The sequence below is a fragment of the Quercus robur genome, chromosome 12 (assembly GCF_932294415.1).
Source record: "Quercus robur chromosome 12, dhQueRobu3.1, whole genome shotgun sequence".
NCBI classification, from domain to species: Eukaryota; Viridiplantae; Streptophyta; class Magnoliopsida; order Fagales; family Fagaceae; genus Quercus; species Quercus robur.
In genome coordinates this window covers 40760494-40780220 of record NC_065545.1, presented here as the reverse complement: position 1 = coordinate 40780220, position 19727 = coordinate 40760494, and the positions used below count along the sequence as shown (strand labels likewise).

Genomic DNA, 19727 nt, shown 5'->3' with positions numbered 1-19727 from the left:
CAGAGAAAAAAAAAACAGTGAAAGCAAAAGCTCTTACGTCAAACAAAAGTATGCCACATGGTTGGGACCAAAAAACATAAATTACATGTGAGGAATAAGGGTCTGTTTGGATACAATTTATTTTTGCTGAAACTGAAAACTGAAAACTGAAAACACTGTAGCAAAATAATTTTTAAATGTGTGAATAGTACCGTGGAACCTATTTTTAATTAAAATTTGGATAAAAAAAAGATGTTTGTGGGTCCCGTGAACAGTGCACGGGACCCACAAACAGTGCCATTTCAGACTAATATGTGGCCGTCCAAGTGCTAATGGGTCCCGTGTACTGTGCACGGGACCCACTGGCAGGTTTGTCCCCCATGTGAAACCAACCTCAGGTAATTAAAAAAAAAAAGAAAAAAAAAAGGAGAAAACGTGAAGGAGAAAAACGCAACGTGAATAAGTGCAATCCAAACAAGCAATAAGTATTGAGCTTGGACGGCCACCTTATGGCTAGGGTGGTCGCAGGACCACCTGCTAACTTGGAAAAAAATCAAATTTTATATATAATAATTTAAAATTTTATATTTATTTACCTTTAAAAAAATATTTTGGGAACACTTAGAAATTTTTTTATACTAATAAAATTAAATTTTGATCCATAATTTGACCTGAAAAAAAAAAATGTATACATAATAATTTAAAATTTTATATATATCTATCTTTAAAAAAAAATTGGAAACACTCAGATCCGTACAATGGAAAAGAGGAATTTTCCTTTATATCCATCGGTTTTTTTTTTTTTTTTTTTGGCATTTCAATATCGAACAATTTTGAAATAAAAAAGTTTTGTGGTGCTGCTGCTTCCAACACCAATTGCACCTAACAGAGATTTTTATTTTTGTTTAGGATATAGGATAGATAATACGTGCAGCAACTTCTTTCACACGTCAAATACTAGTAGAAAGATTTGGCGCCACACAAATTTGGCTATAAATATTAAGCTCAACCACAAAGAAATCCAGTTTAACCCACATGCTTTTTTTTTTTCTATGTCTCTTTCTCTCCTTTCTTCCAAAGCAACATGAAATTCATGTTTAACAAATGTTTTCGTGAGAAACTGACAGGCAAAAATATCCAAAATATTCCTCGTACAAAGTCTAACGTTGTAAAGGAAACTGTTGAATCAATTGGCAACCGACCAATCTATATATATAATAATATAGATAAAGGGGAGAGAAAATTCAATTAAATTTCAAATTGGAAATCAATTAAAGTCTAATTTTGCGTCATATGTCTCATCTAATCTAAATTTTAGAATTCTGTACCAAATGAGTTAATTTAGTGTTAAAATTGAATTTCAATTAGAGTTAATTTTTTGTGCCACGTGTCCCATATAATCTAAATTTTCAAATTTTTGTGCTAAATTAATTAGTTAATTTAGTGTAGAAAACGAAGAGTCTAATATAATAAACCATATAAAACACAATCATATAACTAAAAAAAGTTCAAATATTTTTATGTGGACCCCCCTCCACCAGCAGTTGAGGCTTTGTATGTGGATTCCACTTTCACTTAATGATATATATGGCAGAATGTCTCTTCAAAAAAAAAATTTATAAGTCATCTATATATATATATGTAAAGTTTAGAGAAAATTGAATTAGATTTTGAAATTAAAATCCAATTGTGCGTTATTAATCTAAATTTATGTGGGAACTACATCATAATTATCCACTTAAGCTTGTGCCATGTGTCTACTTAAGTTTTTTAATTTTTGTGTCAAGTGACTTAATGAGTGCAAAATTCTAAGAATCTAATATTAATGAACTATAAATAAATAAAAAAAAAAAGATCTCATATACTCAATAGAAATCACCACATGTTTCTCAAATAAATAAATAAAAATAAAAATCACCATATAACAAAAATCACCATATGTTCTATCTTATTAAAAATTAGAAAAATGATCATAAGTAGTATTAAATTTAGGTAAGAATTTTAGTATGTGACTAATTAAGTTTACTTTAAAAAATAATTTGACTAATTATCTATAATTTTATGATAAAAATTGTGTTTAATTTTAAATGTATCTATATGTATGCATGAATGCATGAGTTACATGATTTAAAAAAATTAATTTGACTAATTATTTATATTTTTATAATAAAAAATTTGTTTAATTTAAAACGTATTTATGTGTTTGCATGGAGTTACATGCTAGTATAATTAAATTCACCAAGGGGATTCACTATCATCGGACCACTTCAAACTTTTTTTATTTTTTTTTATTTTTTTTTTTAGGAATAGAAAAGGGTGGCTCATGTGTGTTATCACAGCCGACCACACCCCACAAATACATCGCCTGTGGGTACCACCAGCATATAATGGTGCCCGCGACTTGGACTCCACCCTTGTGCTCTATTTTTTTTTTAGAAACCAAAGTCCAAACCCCACACCTGTGAGGTATAAGGACTCGAACCCAAACCTAGCACAGCCATCAAGAAGGGGAAAACCACTACGCCACACTAGCTGGTGGTGGACTACTTCAAACTTGAAAGTGCTATTGCTGACCTTAATTTTGCCCCACTCGTTTTCAGTACTTTTTGTGCCAAAAGGCCCAAAACAAGCCATTATGCGATTGTAGACTACTAGACGTTTTTCTTGACATTGAAAACGTGATGGTATAGCTCCTTCCTGGAAAGCATATACTACACCCACACTTTTCACGTGTCTGGATGGATCATGGATATTAGTTTTAGGGCAACACTAATTATTAGGAGAATACTGAATATTATCCTCAATTTCATTAAAAATAATAATTATATATTGGTGTAGAGTCTGTAGACTGTAGATTAATGTCATTAAGGTCAAATTAATAATATTGAAGTGTAAAAAATATCCAGAATATTTATGATTTTTTAAACTTTATGTTTAAATGTTGATACATCACTATGTAAAGTTTATGCCATAATACCTTATTAACACCAATTAATTAAATAATCACAAGCAATATTGAGAATGAAATTTATGCGAACAAATTATCAACACCAAGAAGGGATTCACACAAAAATACTGCAAATAGTGGCGATTCCAAGAAATTTTTTTTTTTCGAGTGAGTCATTAAGAAAACTAGATTAAAAAAAATTAATAAATTTTTTTTTTTGAATATATCAAGTTATGAACCCAAAACAACACACTCACACATGACACATCACAATTCACATAAATAATAATAATAATAATAATAATAACACATATATGAAACACATGCACAAACATATATATTATAAATTTATAATAAAGAAAGAGACGCTCACAACTCACAAACATTCACTCTTTACTCCTAGAGAGAGAGATTTGCGTTGTTGTTTGGTTTTGGGCTAGGCTGATATATGATCAAAGTGTACAAAAATATTTGTAGCGGTAAATTAAAGTGTTCAACAAGCTCATTTGAACCCCCTAGAGTACCTATAACGTCACCCCTAACTCCAAATTTACATGGAAATACCTTTTGTCTTGAAGAATAAATCACAGGATAATTTTGTCCAATCTGTCATGATAAATTGACATATATGGTACTCAAATCTATACTTAAAATTAGTCGACAACCCAAGCAATGTAAGAGAAAGTTTAGAATAATATGATTTTTTTCACTTTTATTTTTTTATATAAATATGAAATTTGATAATTATTATCTGAAATTTATTATAATTGTGTTTATATAAAGAATTATATATATATATATATATATATATATTCTAGCATTGGATTATTATTGTGTTGCTATATGGAACTATAGATTCTACCATTTAAAAAATATGATTTGTTGAAATTTGTGACAAAATGGGGAAGTAGTTTTGGTTTTGAGAGTAGTCTTGTACTTAGGGGGAGAGTTAGTATAGGACATTTTTGATAGGGGGAGTGTTCATAGTTTTTGAGGGATGTAGTGAGGACTTTATATATTTTCTTCTTTTATTACATTAGCCTCCTGTACCTTGGTTTTGTGACCATTATATTTACATATGTGCGTACCCAACTTCTACTTGGTGGACCGGGTTTAGAGTTGGGCTCACAACTTACTTGTAAAGAGGGCTTAGTGTTTCCTACTAAGGGTAGTTCCTCGCCAAGTGACCCTACGACACCCCTTAGCTCTTGCGAACACCCTTACTTCCCTCTCTATGTTACTCTGCCCCTTGGTGTTACTAGTTCTCTCTCTCTCTCTCTCTCTCCCTATTTTCTCTTCAGAATTGTCAACCCCCTTTCTACACTCACTTCCTCTATTTATAGCTTGAGGTGGGTGGGGGTTTCATGATTACATTCAGGTCTCACTTATGCGTGTGGGGTCCAAGGATTATTCCTGACAAGGAATATGCCCCACTGGAAGCAGTGGTAGTGGCATTGGAATTAAGTTCCGCCTCCAAAAGATCGCATGGCAGCGATACTCCCCAAGGCAATACTAAATTGCCGGGGCCGTGGACCGTTCTGAGCAAAGGCATTTATGAGCAAGTCATAATGGGCCGGACACGGGCTTGTTTATCGTATACCCAAAACAATCTGGACTTATTATGAGGTTTGGGCTCAGCTTTGGTCCTTGAGAACGCTCGGGCCAAGGCCCAATGGGCCTGAGGCCATACCTCGTACAATAGCCCCCCTTGATTCGTGTCTGGTTACTGGGAGTGAATCAAGGATGATTCAAAAGGCGCTATAGACTCCTCGGGAAGTCTAATCATCAGCCATTAAATGATCAAGACAGTCATTAATGCCTCTCAAAAGAAGCATTACGTCAGGCTGTCAAGTCTATCCGTAATCATGACCTGACGGTCGGTGAACTGAGGCCATGCGTGTGGGAGTTACAAAAATGAATTTAAAAAGGTTTTCCTACTTCCTTTTCCATTAAATGCTTTCACCCTATGAATAGTTCCTCCTGCCTTTTCAAACTACTCTTCGCTTCCTCACTCCTTCAACTTTCTCTCTGCTGAGCATACTCCTTCCATGCATAGATTCTCCAACCAAGAGCACCACTTCCTAGAGCCCCCAATAAGTTTCCTCACTCCCTCTCTTTTTCTTCAATTTCTTTTCCTCACTCTAGTATTAGGAATGGGTTACTCACACCTTCTTGACTTTGAAGCGACTCTGCCTAATTTTAGGGCAGTTTACAATATCCCTGGGGATTTATATGTAGCTTACTGCCATGAGGGTGACATCGCTCTTCAACGATGCCCTCATGTAGTGTTTTTCCCTCTAATGGCCATTTTGGAAGGGGGAGTTAGATTTCTTGTGGACCCCCTTATACATAGTACCCTTAGGTGCTACGGTTTGTGTCCTGACCAACTTCCCCTTAATTTTTACTGAGTAGTGAGTTGCGTTAGCCGCTTAAATCAAATATACGAGTTACAATTAGATCACCACAACATAAACTTTATGTATAGTTTATGCAGTAACATTAAGTCTGACTACTACCTAAAGGTTAGGGATGTACGGGTACGGCTCATATCATACCTTCTCGACTCTAACAGAAACTCATCGAGAGAATATGTCTGGGTGAGCGGCAACTGGCTCGCTGGGGAGCTCATTTGCCCAATTTCATCGTGTGATGTTGGTCGGTACCCTACATATTTAACTGTTTTAATTTTGGTGTTTCGTTCATCCTTATTTTAGTTAAGACAGGTGTTAACCTATTTTCGTCTTATTTTGATGCAGATGGTAAAAGGTTTAAGTCGGACATCAGAGTCGTGCACGTAAGAGATCTAAATTTTGTACTTCGATAAGAGATATTTGTGAATTTAGATGGGCAGCTCCAAGCATTTCATCTCATACTCAGTTGTAATCTAGTCTACTTAACTTGGCAGCCCTTCGGACAAGCCCTGTTGGTGGACAACCCCTTACTGTTGTATATTGACGTATGACATCCCAATTTTCTTCCTCCCAATCTTACTGTAGGTAAAGCTCGGGATTTTGGTCCCTGGATAGTTAGAGTGGAATCACTAGTACCGGTGAGGGACAATTCAGTAAATTCTGTTTCCCATAATTGTATTGTCCATAGACCTGTTGAACAGCCCTAAGCCTAAGTTCACCCAACCGAGCAAGCAGCAGCTAAGTCAGTAAGCTCTTCCAAAGTAGACACCAACCAAGGCAAAGACAAGATGGTGGTCAAACGATCAATGATCGTCGATCGTTTTTTGCTCGGCGCCTGTCCAGTAGTGCAACAACAACAAACCCAAGGTAGGGGTCAGATTCCCCCCTCATACTTCTACCAGAACCCGAAAAAGGCAACACACAGCCGACCAGTCGTCGAGAGCCTCGGATGCTCCTTTGAAAACCCCACCACCCCGTACATCAGGAGGCATAGTCATCAAGGAACTTGCTGGCAGTGCCTGCTCAGCCATGTAAGCCGGGTTCAATGTGGCGTCCTCTTCCCGCCCAGAAGCTGGCTGGCAAACTATCTTCAGGCTCGGGAATGAGCCCCTTCCCGTGATGGCCAGTGTCAGGACCTAGGCCCAAGGTGAAGGTGGACGCGTTGCTTGAAGCTTGGCGCATGGTCTTGCACTTCCCGAAGATGTGCATTTTTTCTCTAGCAACACTAATGAGTTTCTAGCTGCCTACAGTGGCACACAACAGCGGTAATGCATCTCCATCTCTCTTGCATGAATGTACTTGCATTTCTTTTCTTTCTCATGTTCATTGTCATTGTACTACCAGGCCACACAATTGGTTCATGTAATAGAGGACTAGCTGAAGGAGGCTGCTGAGGACACTGAGCGGGAAAAGGCTTTGAAAGATGTTGCTGTCGCCATCGCAAAGGATAAGGGCAAGGCTGCCAAGGCCACCGAGAAGGAGGCTCAGGCGTCCAAGAAGGCTCGGATATTGGCAAAAAAAAGGCTGACGGAGATGGACGTGAAGCTAGGGGGAACGGAACTTAAATTGGCTGAGGCAGAGAGCTTAAATTTGGCACAGGCTGATGAGATTGCCAACCTTAAGGCAGCCCTTGAAGCTTGTGAGGAGAAGTGGTATAACGAGGGCTTTGTGGACGTTGAGAACTCCATGCAACCCATTGTCTATCAAGCCCGGCGGCATAGGTTTAGGGAAGGATGGATGGCTGCTTTGCAAGCCATGAGAGTGCCTAACGATTCCCCACTAAGGAATCCTGAGTAAATCCCCTTCTCGGAGCCTCTTTCCCTCATTTAGAATCCCTCCGATGCCGACGAAGAGGATACCCCCAGCATGAAGGAGCTGGTGTGCAAGATTGACACTCATGTGGAGTTGGTTGATCTCAAAGTCACCAGTAATCTTAACGTTGCGCTGTACAGTGCCCAGCTTGTTGAGGATATTCAAGCTCAACCATTCCCCGCCGCTCAGCCTACCGAAGAAACACTAGCATAGCCTGCCGAGGATGCCACCCTGTCTCAGTCTGCTGACCCTACTGCCCAAGTATGAAGAAGATGTTTACCTTGTCATACCTCTTTGTTTTTTTCTGTCATTTATTTTTCCTTTGTTTGGTTTTGCTTATGGTCACCGGGATGTGGTGACATAACATTGGTTCAACTTTAATTTGCGTTTATTTTATCTCGTTTAATTATTCACCTTGAAATGGTGACAAGACATCTATTTTAACCACATTTATAAATAATTATTGCGTTGTTGTCAAATTATTTCTGCCATACCTTACTCTTTCATTTGTAATGGCCGGGTAACAAATTAAAGTTTACCTTTGATTAGTGATAAGGATTACTCTTTCATTTCTGTCCTTAGAAAAGATAGAACCTAAGCCTTTACCCGTTCAGTGACCGGGATTGGACCAAAAATGGGTTTCTGTCCTTAAAAAGAATAAACATTAGGTTTTTGCCTACTTGGTAATTAGATTTGAACCGAGCACAGGTTTTTGTACTTAACAAAAATTTACGTAAGGTTTCCACCTATTTAGTGATTGGGATCAAACCGAGCACAAACTTCTGTCCTTAGAGAAAATAAATGTCAAGTTTCCACTTGTTCGGTGAATAGGATCGAACCAAGTACAAGTTTCTGTCCTTCACTAGTCAACAAGTTAATAATGATGAAGCCAAAAGTATGAATACACCTACATGCATAAACATAGTTTACATATTACATAACATTGTTCACCTATTACATTATACTCACCCTAAGTTTCTACACACCAACGGTTAGTGGTAAAAAATTTTCAAATTGTGAACATTCCATGGTCGGAGAAGGGGTCTTTCATCTAAGTCTTCCAGATAGTATGCTCCTGCCCCAGCAATGGCGGTAATTCTATATGGCCCTTCCCAGGTCAGGGCTAACTTTCCCGCATTGACGTCTCGTGTATTTCCTACTACTTTCTGTAGTACCAAGTCTCCAGCGCTAAACTCCCTCCTCTTCACATCCCTATTATACTGCCGGACAAGTTTTTATTGATATTCTGCTAGTATGGTTGCTGATTTTCGGTATTCCTCTAACAAGTCCAGCTGCTTCACCATTAACTCATCATTCTTGGTGGGGGTAAATCCTGAAACTCGAGCATTGTACAAATTTACCTTAGCTGGTTTGACTGCTTCCGTTTCGTACGTTAGAGAAAACAAAGTTTCTCCCGTTGACCTTTTGGGAGTCGTCTAGTATGCCTACAAAACTTTGGGCAGTTCCTCAGCCCACCTACCCTTAGTACCCTCCAATCTTTTCTTTAACCCGTTTACAATTGCTTTGTTAGTGGCCTCAGCTTGACCGTTACTCTGCAGATACATCGGGGTGGAATACCTATTCTTGATACTGAGATCATTACAGAACTTGTGGAAGGTTTTACTATCAAATTGCAACTCGTTATCAAATACCAAGGACTCTAGTACTCCAAATCTTGTTACTATGTTTCTCCACACAAACTTCTTGACATCTACATCCTGGATATTAGCCAATGCCTCAACCTTCACCCCACTTAGTGAAGTAGTCCATAACTACTAGTACAAATCTGTGGTTTCCTGTAGCCCCCACTGCATAAAAGGCCATGGGCTACTGATAGGATTCAGACCTCCTGCTAGCTGATGGGTCAATGGGGCATGCTTTTGACACTACTCGCACTTCCGTACATATTTGGCGGCATCCTTATGCATTTGTGGCCACCAAAACCCTTGGGTCATTGCTCGGTGAACCAATGAACGTCCCCTAACATGATTGCCACACACCCCCTCGTGGAGTTCGATTACGAGCTCATCAACCTTGCTGAGAGGCAAGCATTGAAGGTACAACCCCCCGAAAGACCTTCAGTACAGCTTACGTTCTGCCGATAGCTAGTACCGAGTAGCCACCCGGTGTACCCTGCCTGCTTCTTTTTCATTGTCTGGCACTTGATCCTTGGCCAGAAAGTCAATGATCAGATCTATCCAACACGGCTCGGATATTTCCACTATTGAAACACCTACCCCTGCCTCAATACTCGGTTGCGCCACCAACTCCACTTTGATTAACTGGGGCACCTCTTCGATCAGTGATGACTCCAAAGTGGCCAGAGAGTCAGCACACCGGTTCTGCCCCCTGGCCACTTGAACCATCTTTGCCTTCAAAAACTAGTTCATAATTTGCCTTACCAACCGCAAGTACTCTATCATCTGGGGATCCCTAGCTTCAAAATTGCCCTGCACCTGATTAACCACCAATCAAGAATCCTAGTAAACCTCTACTTCTCGAGCACCTAGATCCAAAACAGCTCTCAATCTGGCAAGTAAGGCTTCATACTCAGCTTCGTTGTTGGAAGCCCTAAAACCCAACCTAAAAAAATGTTCCAGCCTTATCCCTTCGGGGGTAATGATGATAATTCCAGCCCTCGCCCCCAGTGCGCTAGACGCACCGTCCACAAATACCTTTCATGGGTGAACCTCTACATGACAAACTATCTCCATCTCCCTCATCAGGGAAAACTTTGCAGCAAAATCAGTGAGAACCTGACCCTTCACCGAACTCCTAGGTTTATACCTAACGTCAAAAAAGCCCAGCCAAATTCTCCACTTGGCTATCCTGCCTGTGAAATCAAACCTCTTCAATAATGACTGCAAGGGATACTCGGTTAATACATAGACGGTATGAGCTTAAAAATAATGGGGCAGCTTCCTTGTAGCATGTACTAATGCTAACACTAACTTCTCTAGGGGCAAATACCTCGTCTCGGCATCGACCAAAATTTTGCTAACATAATATATGGGCTGCTGCATACCTTGATCCCTCAACAGCACGACATTCACGATATGCTCAGATACCGAAAGATACATGAATAAATCCTCACCGGGCTCTGAGGCTGACAACATAGGTGCCTGTACCAAATATTCTTTTAAATCTTGAAAAGCCTTTTCACATTCTTCATTCCACTGGAATCCCTTTCATTTTTTCAGAAGCTGGTAAAATGGACGGCATTGGTCTGTAAACTTGGAAATGAACTGGTTTAGGGTGGCTAGCATGCCGGTTAGCACCTAGACTTCCTTTGGATTACTCGGCGGCTTGAGGCGTTCTACGGCTTTAATTTGATCGGGATTGACCTCTATTCCTCGATAAGAGATCATATACCCAAAGAACTTGCCAACCCCCATTCGAAAAGCACACTTGTCAGCATTGAGGCGCAGCTTATGCCGTTAGAGCATTCCAAACACTTCTTTAAGATCATCACTGTGCCCCTTCTTCTGTTTGCTTTTAACCATCATATCATATATACCTCCACCGTACGCCCAATCATATCCCTGAACATCCTCTATATCATCCATTGATAAGTGGCTCCAACATTTTTTAGACCAAACGACATCACGACATAATGGTAATTGGTATCAGGAGAAACAAACGCTGTCTTTTCCTGATCCTCAGTAGCTAGGGCAATTTGATGAGAACCCTGGAAAGCGTCTAGAAGACTCATCCTCGAGTGCCCGTACATAGCATCTACCAGTTGATTGATCTTCAGCATAGGGAAAGGGTCTTTTGGACATGCTCAGTTCAAATCAGTAAAATCTACACAAACCCTCCATTTACCTTTTTTCTTTTTTACCACCACAATATTCGCAAGCTATTCTGGAAAGAAAACCTCCTTTATTGCCCATGTCTCTTTCAACCTCTTGACTTCTTGCTTGACTGCTTCGATGTGTTCCTTAGCCGACCTCCTTGGCTTTTGCTTCTTGGGAGGGAATAATGGATTTACGTTAAGCTTGTAAACTAACTCGGGGTTTACCCCGTGCACTTTGTATGGGATTTAAACAAATACATCCACATTCTGTATAAGTAATAACAACATCTCCACCCTATCTTCATCCTTCATACCTACTTCTATCTGAAATCTCCTATCCTCGTCCAGCAGTATCCTTACTCTTTTCAAGTCCTCGGCACAATTAGCCCCTATTCCCTCTTGGGGTTCCTGTAATTGTTATAAGTGAACCTCCTTGGCAGGTTCCTTTTGTTTAATCTCTCGGTTAACAACGGCCACCAAGCATTACCTGGCCACTTGCTAGTTTCCCCTTACTATAACAATACAGTGCTCGGTGTGAAATTTGACCTTAACATGTAGGGTGGAGGGAATTGCCCCTATCGCATGAATCCATGGCCCTCCAAGAATCGTCATATACAGAGAAAATGAATTGACCACTATGAAGGTCACCATTACTTGCCTTCCATATTTACGGGGAGCAAAATTTGCCCTTCCAAGATCACCATCTGACCATCAAACCCCTCTAGGGGCATGTCGTACTTAGAGAGATCCTCATTCTTCAAGCCAAGCCCCCTGAATAGGTCGGGATACATCACTTCAGCACCACTTCCTTGGTCTATCAATACCCTCTTCACTATAAAACCATTTATTTGTACTGTGATCACCAAAGTATCGTCGTGTAGCTAGATTGTTCCTTCCAGGTCGTCATCAGTAAAGGCAATGGGCTCCTGAGTAAGTTTCAACTTCTTCTCGGAGGGTTATTCATCCGGACAGCTCTCCACCGGGATCACTGTAAGTACCCCTCTCCTCCTAGTCGCTAGGGTATCCATTGAAACTGCATGGATGACCTCTATCACTCCTAAAGGGGGTGGAAGAGGGTTCCCCCAAGGTCGTGTACCCTGCCCGGCCTCCTGGTTTCTTAGGTCCACAAAAAACTCTTTTAAGTATCCCGCCTTTACTAACTGTCTCCTTTGTTACCCTTTTCAGTTTTCCAAGGTAGTTTGTCTTTTGAAATTTGGTCTAGAGTTTAAAAATAATATCTTTCAAAGCAACTTGAAATTCATGTATGAAATTCTATGTAAGATTTAAGTGATCAATCACTGTCTGTTTGACAAAGGTTTTCTTGAGAAACTGACAGTACGTCTAATGTCGAAAATATCGAACCAATTGGTGTTTGGTAACTGGCCACCACTTGAAAGTTGAAAGTTTTATTGCTAAGCTTAATTTTGCTCCAGTCGTTTACACTTTACATCACACTTTTTGTGTCAAAACAAGTCAATGTCATTGTAGATGTTTTTTCCTGACGTACAAAATGGGTTGGTAGAGGCTCTCATATAGTGAGCACTAGTAAAAACTTTGCCAATTTAATTGATGTGAAATATGTTGTCAATATTATATAAATATATATATATATATATATATATATATATATTTTGTATATAGATAGCATTACTTCAGTTTATAAAGATGACGCTTCTTGACCAATTAAACTCATTTAACCACTTAACCAATATCACCCTTAACCACTAGCCCCTCTCTTAACAAAACACCTTTTTTTTTTTAAGGGGATTGCATATAAACTTTTTTTATTTCAATAATGTTATAATCAATTCTTTCACATAATAATTGGTTTCACTAATTAAAAATTTAGATGGGACTCATTATTTATGTTAGACATTATTGTACTCCAGGAGTATGGTATAATTTTCCAAAAGCTTTAAATAACTCAATGTTAGGCAAAGAAAAAATATTGAAAGTAAATACAATTTATTGGGTTGAGATTTAGGTGCAATACCTCTAATTCCCTAGCAAATTTTTTGAACTTTTGAACTTTTTTACCTTTTTAACTTTTTTTCATCTAATAATTGAAATTGAAAGGTTTTTTTTTTTTTTTTTAATTTAATTTTTTTAAGAACTTTTTTATCTCAATCATTGAAAAGCATTGCATTCGGTGCAATACCATATCCGGTCTCAATCCTAATTTAGTTAACATAACCCATGATTTTGAAGAGCATATTGACCGTATTCTCTCCTTTGTGAAGTGATATAACAAGAAAAGAAAAATATGTCAGATATACAAAATGGGGACTTCATAGGCCAACAAATTTAGTGAGCACAAAGTATACATCCCTTCATTTGACAACATTTGCTACTGTTATGCTCAAGCTTTTGTGGTTGCCAACAAACTACATCAGAAAGGAAAACTACGGTCTTCCCATGATAATTTTAACTTCAAATGGACAAAATTAAAATTTCTTCTTCTTAATAAAAAAAACACATTTTGGTTATTGTGTCATCGGTTTATATATAATCTTCTACAATATGAGCTGCAATGTATAGAAAATAATCATACTTAATGTGACAGTTACATGAAAATTGAGAAATCAACTAAAGAAATACTCATACTAAATTAACATAGCTATGCATATTATCAGAAAACGATAGGCTCACAAGTAGGTAGAACAACCCAAAAAAGTCCTAATTTAATATTACATTGAATTGGAAAAATCTGTTGGCAGAATTCAGGTCCTACTCCTATATGAGTTTTCTCTTTAAAAGATGTTATGTTTATTTTCAAAGTTGGTATGTAGTCAATTAAGTTTGTATGATCACACTGCTGTTGAGACATAGGTTAATCCTTCTGAAGGGCACAACCTCGCCAATGCAAAATCTGATAGATTTGCATTCCATTGCTCTTCTAGAAGGATATTAGAGGATTTGAAATCCCAGAAGATAATCTATTATGTAACTATTACACAATATCCGTAGCATGTCAAATAGAAAGCTGAAATATCTTGGACTTGCATTACCAATTTTAACCGTCCCCTCTGTGTCTCTTTGTCTCTCTCTCTCTCCTTTCTTCAACAAGGGGAATCAAATAAACAGAGGGAAAATAGTATACTAAAGAACACCTTGAACTCCTGGCAGATGGTTATCCGGCCAGATCTGCAATACTATAAGTTTTTAAATTTATACACTATCAAAATTAAATTCATCTAATTCTGTACACCAACTCACCAGCTCTGTCAAAGATCTCTCTTAGTCACCTTATAAAACCCAACTTAACAATAGCCTTAAATCACCAAAAATCATAAGGTTTTTTTTTCTATTAATGAAAATACTTTGCAAGCTTTATATCAAACAGACGGTGTGCAAACCCTAAAAAAGTGAACAATATTTTATGAGTTGGCCAAAGAACAAGACAAAAAACGAAATATGGTAAACAAAATCTTAGGAACTTGAAACAATGTCAAATTAACTCAAACAGAAGTAAGGTTGCGCCAGACAAAGGAAGTGTCGATTGACACTTACTGGCCCAATTGGCACTTCCTCTCAAAATTAGAGTGCCGATTGGTATATGAGAAAAGAATGAATTGGGAAAAAATAATTACTTTGATTAATTTACTTTGTGACTTTATATACATCACCAAGTCCAGCTAAGAACAAGAAACAGAGCACTGAGCTAACAGATCCTAAAAACTTCTCTCACGTGTAAGTAACTAACCTACTCACGTGTGATTACAAATAAAAGAAAGTAAAAACTAAACTACAAGTCGTATTTTACTAATGAAAACTAATACAGCTACTAAACGACAAGAGCTTCAGATATGACTTCTTGAACTTCTGCTATACATGTTGATCCGTGTTTCTTCTACTCCAATTGCTTGCTCTGTTCTTGATCTTGATACTCCCCCTCAAGATGGACTGTAGGTTGATAAATGTTGATGAGTCCCATCTTGGATAAAAGCTCTGAAAACTGTTTATGGCTTAAAGCCTTAGTGAGCAAATCTGCTAATTGGGATTGAGTTCTAACATGGATAAGTTTGATAACTTTCTCCAACACTTTATTCCTTACAACATGGCAGTCAATTTTTATGTGTTTCGTTCGTTCATGGAAAACAGGATTGGAACCTATATGGAGTGCTGCCTGGCTGTCATAGAACAACAAAGCTTCTCTGCTGTGATTAACCTGAAGATCCTTTAGCAAATAAAGAATCCAAACTATCTCACAAGTTGAAACAGCCATAGCCCGATATTCTGCCTCTGCTGATGATCTGGAAACAGTGGATTGTTTCTTTGATTTCCAAGAAACCAATGAGTCTCCAATGAATATACAATATCCAGTAACAGATCTTCTGGTATCTGGACATGAAGCCCAGTCAGAATCTGTAAAACCTTTTACATGCAACTCAGAATTTGCTGAGAAGAAAATGCCTTTACCTGGTTCATTCTTCAAGTACTGCAAAACTTTAAGTGCTGCCTCAAGGTGTGGTTTTCTTGGTTTAGCCATAAATTGGCTTAATTTGTGGACTGCAAAGGTGAGGTCAGGTCTAGTGATGCTTAGGTACAGCAACCTTCCCACCAATCTTCTATATTGCCCTGGATCATCAAGTAATAAACCATCATGTTTGCTGAGCTTCAAACTTTGATCCATAGGAACTTTTACAAGTTTGCACCCAAGAAGCCCTGCATCCTCCAGAATCTCAAGAGCATACTTCCTTTGACATAGGGAAATGCCTTTTTTTGTCCTAGCTACTTCCAAACCAAGAAAATATCTCAAAGCACCTAAATCCTTTAGCTGGAATTTCTGATTCAACATCACCTTAAATTGATCAACCTGCCCCTTATCATTGCTTGCTATGAGAATGTCATCAACATATACTAACAAAGCAATGAATGAATCTCCTTGTTGCCTAGTGAAGAGTGAGTAGTCAGCCTTAGATTGAGTAAACCCAAGTTGAATCAATGTGTTTGAGAACTTAGAAAACCATTGTCTGGAGGCCTGTTTAAGTCCATAAAGTGACTTGTTTAATCTGCATACAAGCTGTTCTCCATGCTCCCCCTTGCTGTGAAAACCAGGTGGAAGAGCCATGTAGACTTCTTCATGCAAGTCACCATGAAGAAAGGCATTATTTACATCAAGTTGGCTAAGGAACCAGCCTTTCACAGCAGCCACTGCAAGTATACACTTCACAGAAACCATCTTGGCAACAGGGCTGAAGGTTTTAAGGTAATCTAAGCCCTCCTTTTGAGTAAACCCCTTTGCAACCAACCTTGCTTTGTATCTTTCAATAGCCCCATCAGCCTTATACTTAATCCTATAAACCCATTTGCAGCCAATAGGATGTTTATCATGAGGCAAAGGAGTGATAGTCCAAGTATTATTGGCTTCTAAGGCAGCAATCTCAGCATCCATGGCATCTTGCCACTTAGGATCAGTTGCAGCTTGTGAAAAATACTTAGGCTCTGTGTTGGTACAAATTGAGCAACAAAAGGACTTGTAGGTAGGAGATAAATTGGCATAAGAAAGATAGAAAGAAAGAGGATGGGAAGTGCCTGACTGGGACTGATTTAAGATGATGGTTGATGAAATTTGGTTGCAATGATAAGCCTTAAGGTAAGATGGAGGTTTAGGCACCCTAGTAGACCTTCTAGGAGCATCAGTAAGCACAGCTGGAGTAACAGAAACAGCATGATCAAGAACATCAGTAGCAACAGGATCAAAAACATCAGGAAGTACTTGATCATCTGAGTCAAGATCATGATGAATCTGAACAAAGGAATCAACACTGAGAGGTGATATAGGATCAAGCAAGGCATGAGGGATGGAAGGAATACTAGGCAAAGGAATTAAGGCAGATGAAGGAAGAGGAGTGTGTGAAGTAAAAGGAAACACCTTTTCATGAAAGATGACATCCTTAGAGATGAAAATAGAGTGAGATTGAAGATCAAGCAGCTTGTAACCCTTGATGTTGAACGGGTATCCTAAGAAAACTGACTTCCTAGCTCTAGGGGTGAACTTGTGTTTATGTGGATTGACATTAGTAGCAAAGCAAAGACAGCCAAAGGTCCTGAGGTGAGAGTAAGAAGGGATTTGATTGAAAAGCACCTCATAAGGAGACTTATTTTGCAGAAAAGGAGTAGGAAGTCTATTGATCAAATAGACAGCTGTGAGGATGCAGTCTCCCCAGAAAACAAGAGGAATGTTGGACTGAATTTGCAGGGCCCTAGCAGTTGCAAGAATGTGCTGATGTTTCCTCTCCACAACTGAATTCTGTTGTGGAGTGTAGACACAGCTTTGTTGATGAATAATGCCATTAGAGTTGTAAAAATCAAACATGTTAAACTCTAAAGCATTATCAGTTCTAATGGACTTAATAGGGGTTTGAAATTGAGTATGGATCATTTTGTAGAATGAAACAATCAAAGGCCTAACTTCAGATTTAGCTTTCATGAGGAAAACCCAAGTGGCTCTTGATGTATCATCTACAATGGTAAGAAAGTATTTATGGCCAGCAGTAGTAGGAATGGAAAATGGGCCCCAAACATCCATGTGAACAAGATCAAATGAATGAATAGCTCTTTTATTTTCAAAAGGAAAGGGTAGTCTCTTTTGCTTTGCCAAAGGGCATGCAATGCAGTTTTTGGTACAACAATTTTGCAAGAAAGGAAAAGATGACCTAAAGCATGAACTTTCATGTCAGATGGATGTCCTAGCCTAGAATGCCATAGAGAATACAAATTGGCATGAGAAACAGAAGAGGAAAAAGCAGTGAAAGAACTAGACTTATTCTTGAGAAGAAAATCATCAAGAGACTTGGAAGCTTGAGAAAGGCTAGATGCTTGTAACAGATAGAGTCCATCATGCATTCTGCCTATTCCAATCGTGTTCCAACAGGTAAGGGCCTGTATAAAACAATAGTTGGACAGAAATACAAGACAAAAGGGTTGACATTGAGTCAAAGCACTAACAGATATCAAGTTAAAAGAAAATGAAGGCACACAAAGGACATTTGTTAGGGTGATATGAGAGGAAAGCTTAATTGTACCAACATGAGTCACAAGTGCAGCCTCCCCATTGGGTAATTCAACCACAGAATGTGAAATTACAGTAAAAGAAGTCAATAAATGCATTGAACAAACTATGTGATCTGTAGCACCAGTATCTATAACCCAAGTTTCAACACCAAAAGCCTTTCTATTCACAACCTTAGCAGAAAAGACTGAATGTGGTGAACAAGGAACAATACCTGCAACTGTATTGGATGGCAATGAAACAGCATTAACTTTGTGAGGCTCTTGAATTGTTGAAGTTTGGTGAGCTCCAATCAATGACAGAAGCTGTTGATACTGATCAGGAGTGAATGCAGGTGCTTGAGCAGTGACAAATTGATTATATTCAGTAGTTGGAGCCAAGCAATGCCCTTGAAACTGATTTGTAATAGGATTATGATTAGTATTAGAAGCTAAGTGATGGCCCTGGAACTGATTATGGCCCTGGAATTGATTTGCAACAGCTGAAACTTGATGAGCCATCATATTTCTGTTCTTGAATTTGTAGCCAGGTGGAAAACCATGGAGTTTATAACATTTTTCCACAGTGTGTCCCAACTTTCCACAGTGAGTGCACAATGGCCTTTCTTTTCCTTTTGGATTTGTGCTTGAACTCTTGGCAGCCAAAACCGTAGATTCAACTCTAACAGAGTTAGTAACTGATCTTTGCATTTCCTCTTGGATAAACAAAGAATGAGCCTTATTAACAGAAGGCAGTGGATCCATGAGTAAAATTTGTGTTCTGACTTGAGAAAACACATCATTGACTCCCATGAGGAACTTCATTGTTGCTTCTTTGATTTGAAGATCCTTCAATCTCTGATTAACATTGCACACGCATTTGCCACAGGTGCACTGAGGAAATGGACTAAGATTCTGGAGCTGATCCCACAAGACCTTAAGCTGAGTGAAATAATCAGTGAGTGATTGTTCTCCTTGATGGAACTCAGCAATTTGCTTCTGGATGTTGAAAACCTTGGTTCCATTTCCTTGACTGAATGTGTCTCGAAGCTCAGTCCAAATTTCAAAAGCAGTATCTCTATAAATGATACTGCCCTGAAGTTTTGGTGATACTGAGTTGATGATCCAAGTACCAACGATATTATCAGCACGAATCCATGCTTGAACAGCAGTTGGTGAATTCACGAGTGGAGAAGAAATGGTTATAGAACCATCTATAAAACCAAGCTTATTTTTACCAATCAAAGACTTTCTCACTGATCTTGCCCAAGTAGAATAGTTTTCTTCTCCAACCAGAGGCTGAGAAGTGAGAACAGCCCCTGGATTTTCTCCTGGATGTAAGAACAGGGGATCATTGAGATTATATGAGTCTTGTGAAGAAGATGAAGATTCAGTGGTAGAAGTATTAGCTGTTGTGGCAGCCATTAAAGCAAAGAAAAGGCTTGAGAAGATTTTAAGAAAGCTTGAGAAAAGCTTGAGAAGAGCAACAATGGTGGACGATGAAAGAGAAATTCCCAAATCTGTAAAACCCTAGAATTTCAAGCTTTCTAGGAGCTCTGATACCATATGAGAAAAGAATGAATTGGGAAAAACTAATTACTTTGATTAATTTACTTTGTGACTTTATATACATCACCAAGTCCAGCTAAGAACGCAAGTCCAGCTAAGAACGAGAAACAGAGCACTGAGCTAACAGATCCTAACAACTTCTCTCACGTGTAAGTAACTAACCTACTCACGTGTGATTACAAATAAAAGAAAGTAAAAACTAAACTACAAGTCGTATTTT

General features: G+C 38.5%; 1 protein-coding gene across 1 annotated transcript in view; it reads right to left on the bottom strand.

The window, feature by feature from the left end:
• Positions 1–19727, bottom strand: part of LOC126709776 (methanol O-anthraniloyltransferase-like) — a 57887-nt gene that overhangs the window by 3467 nt on the left and 34693 nt on the right. The window lies entirely within an intron of this gene.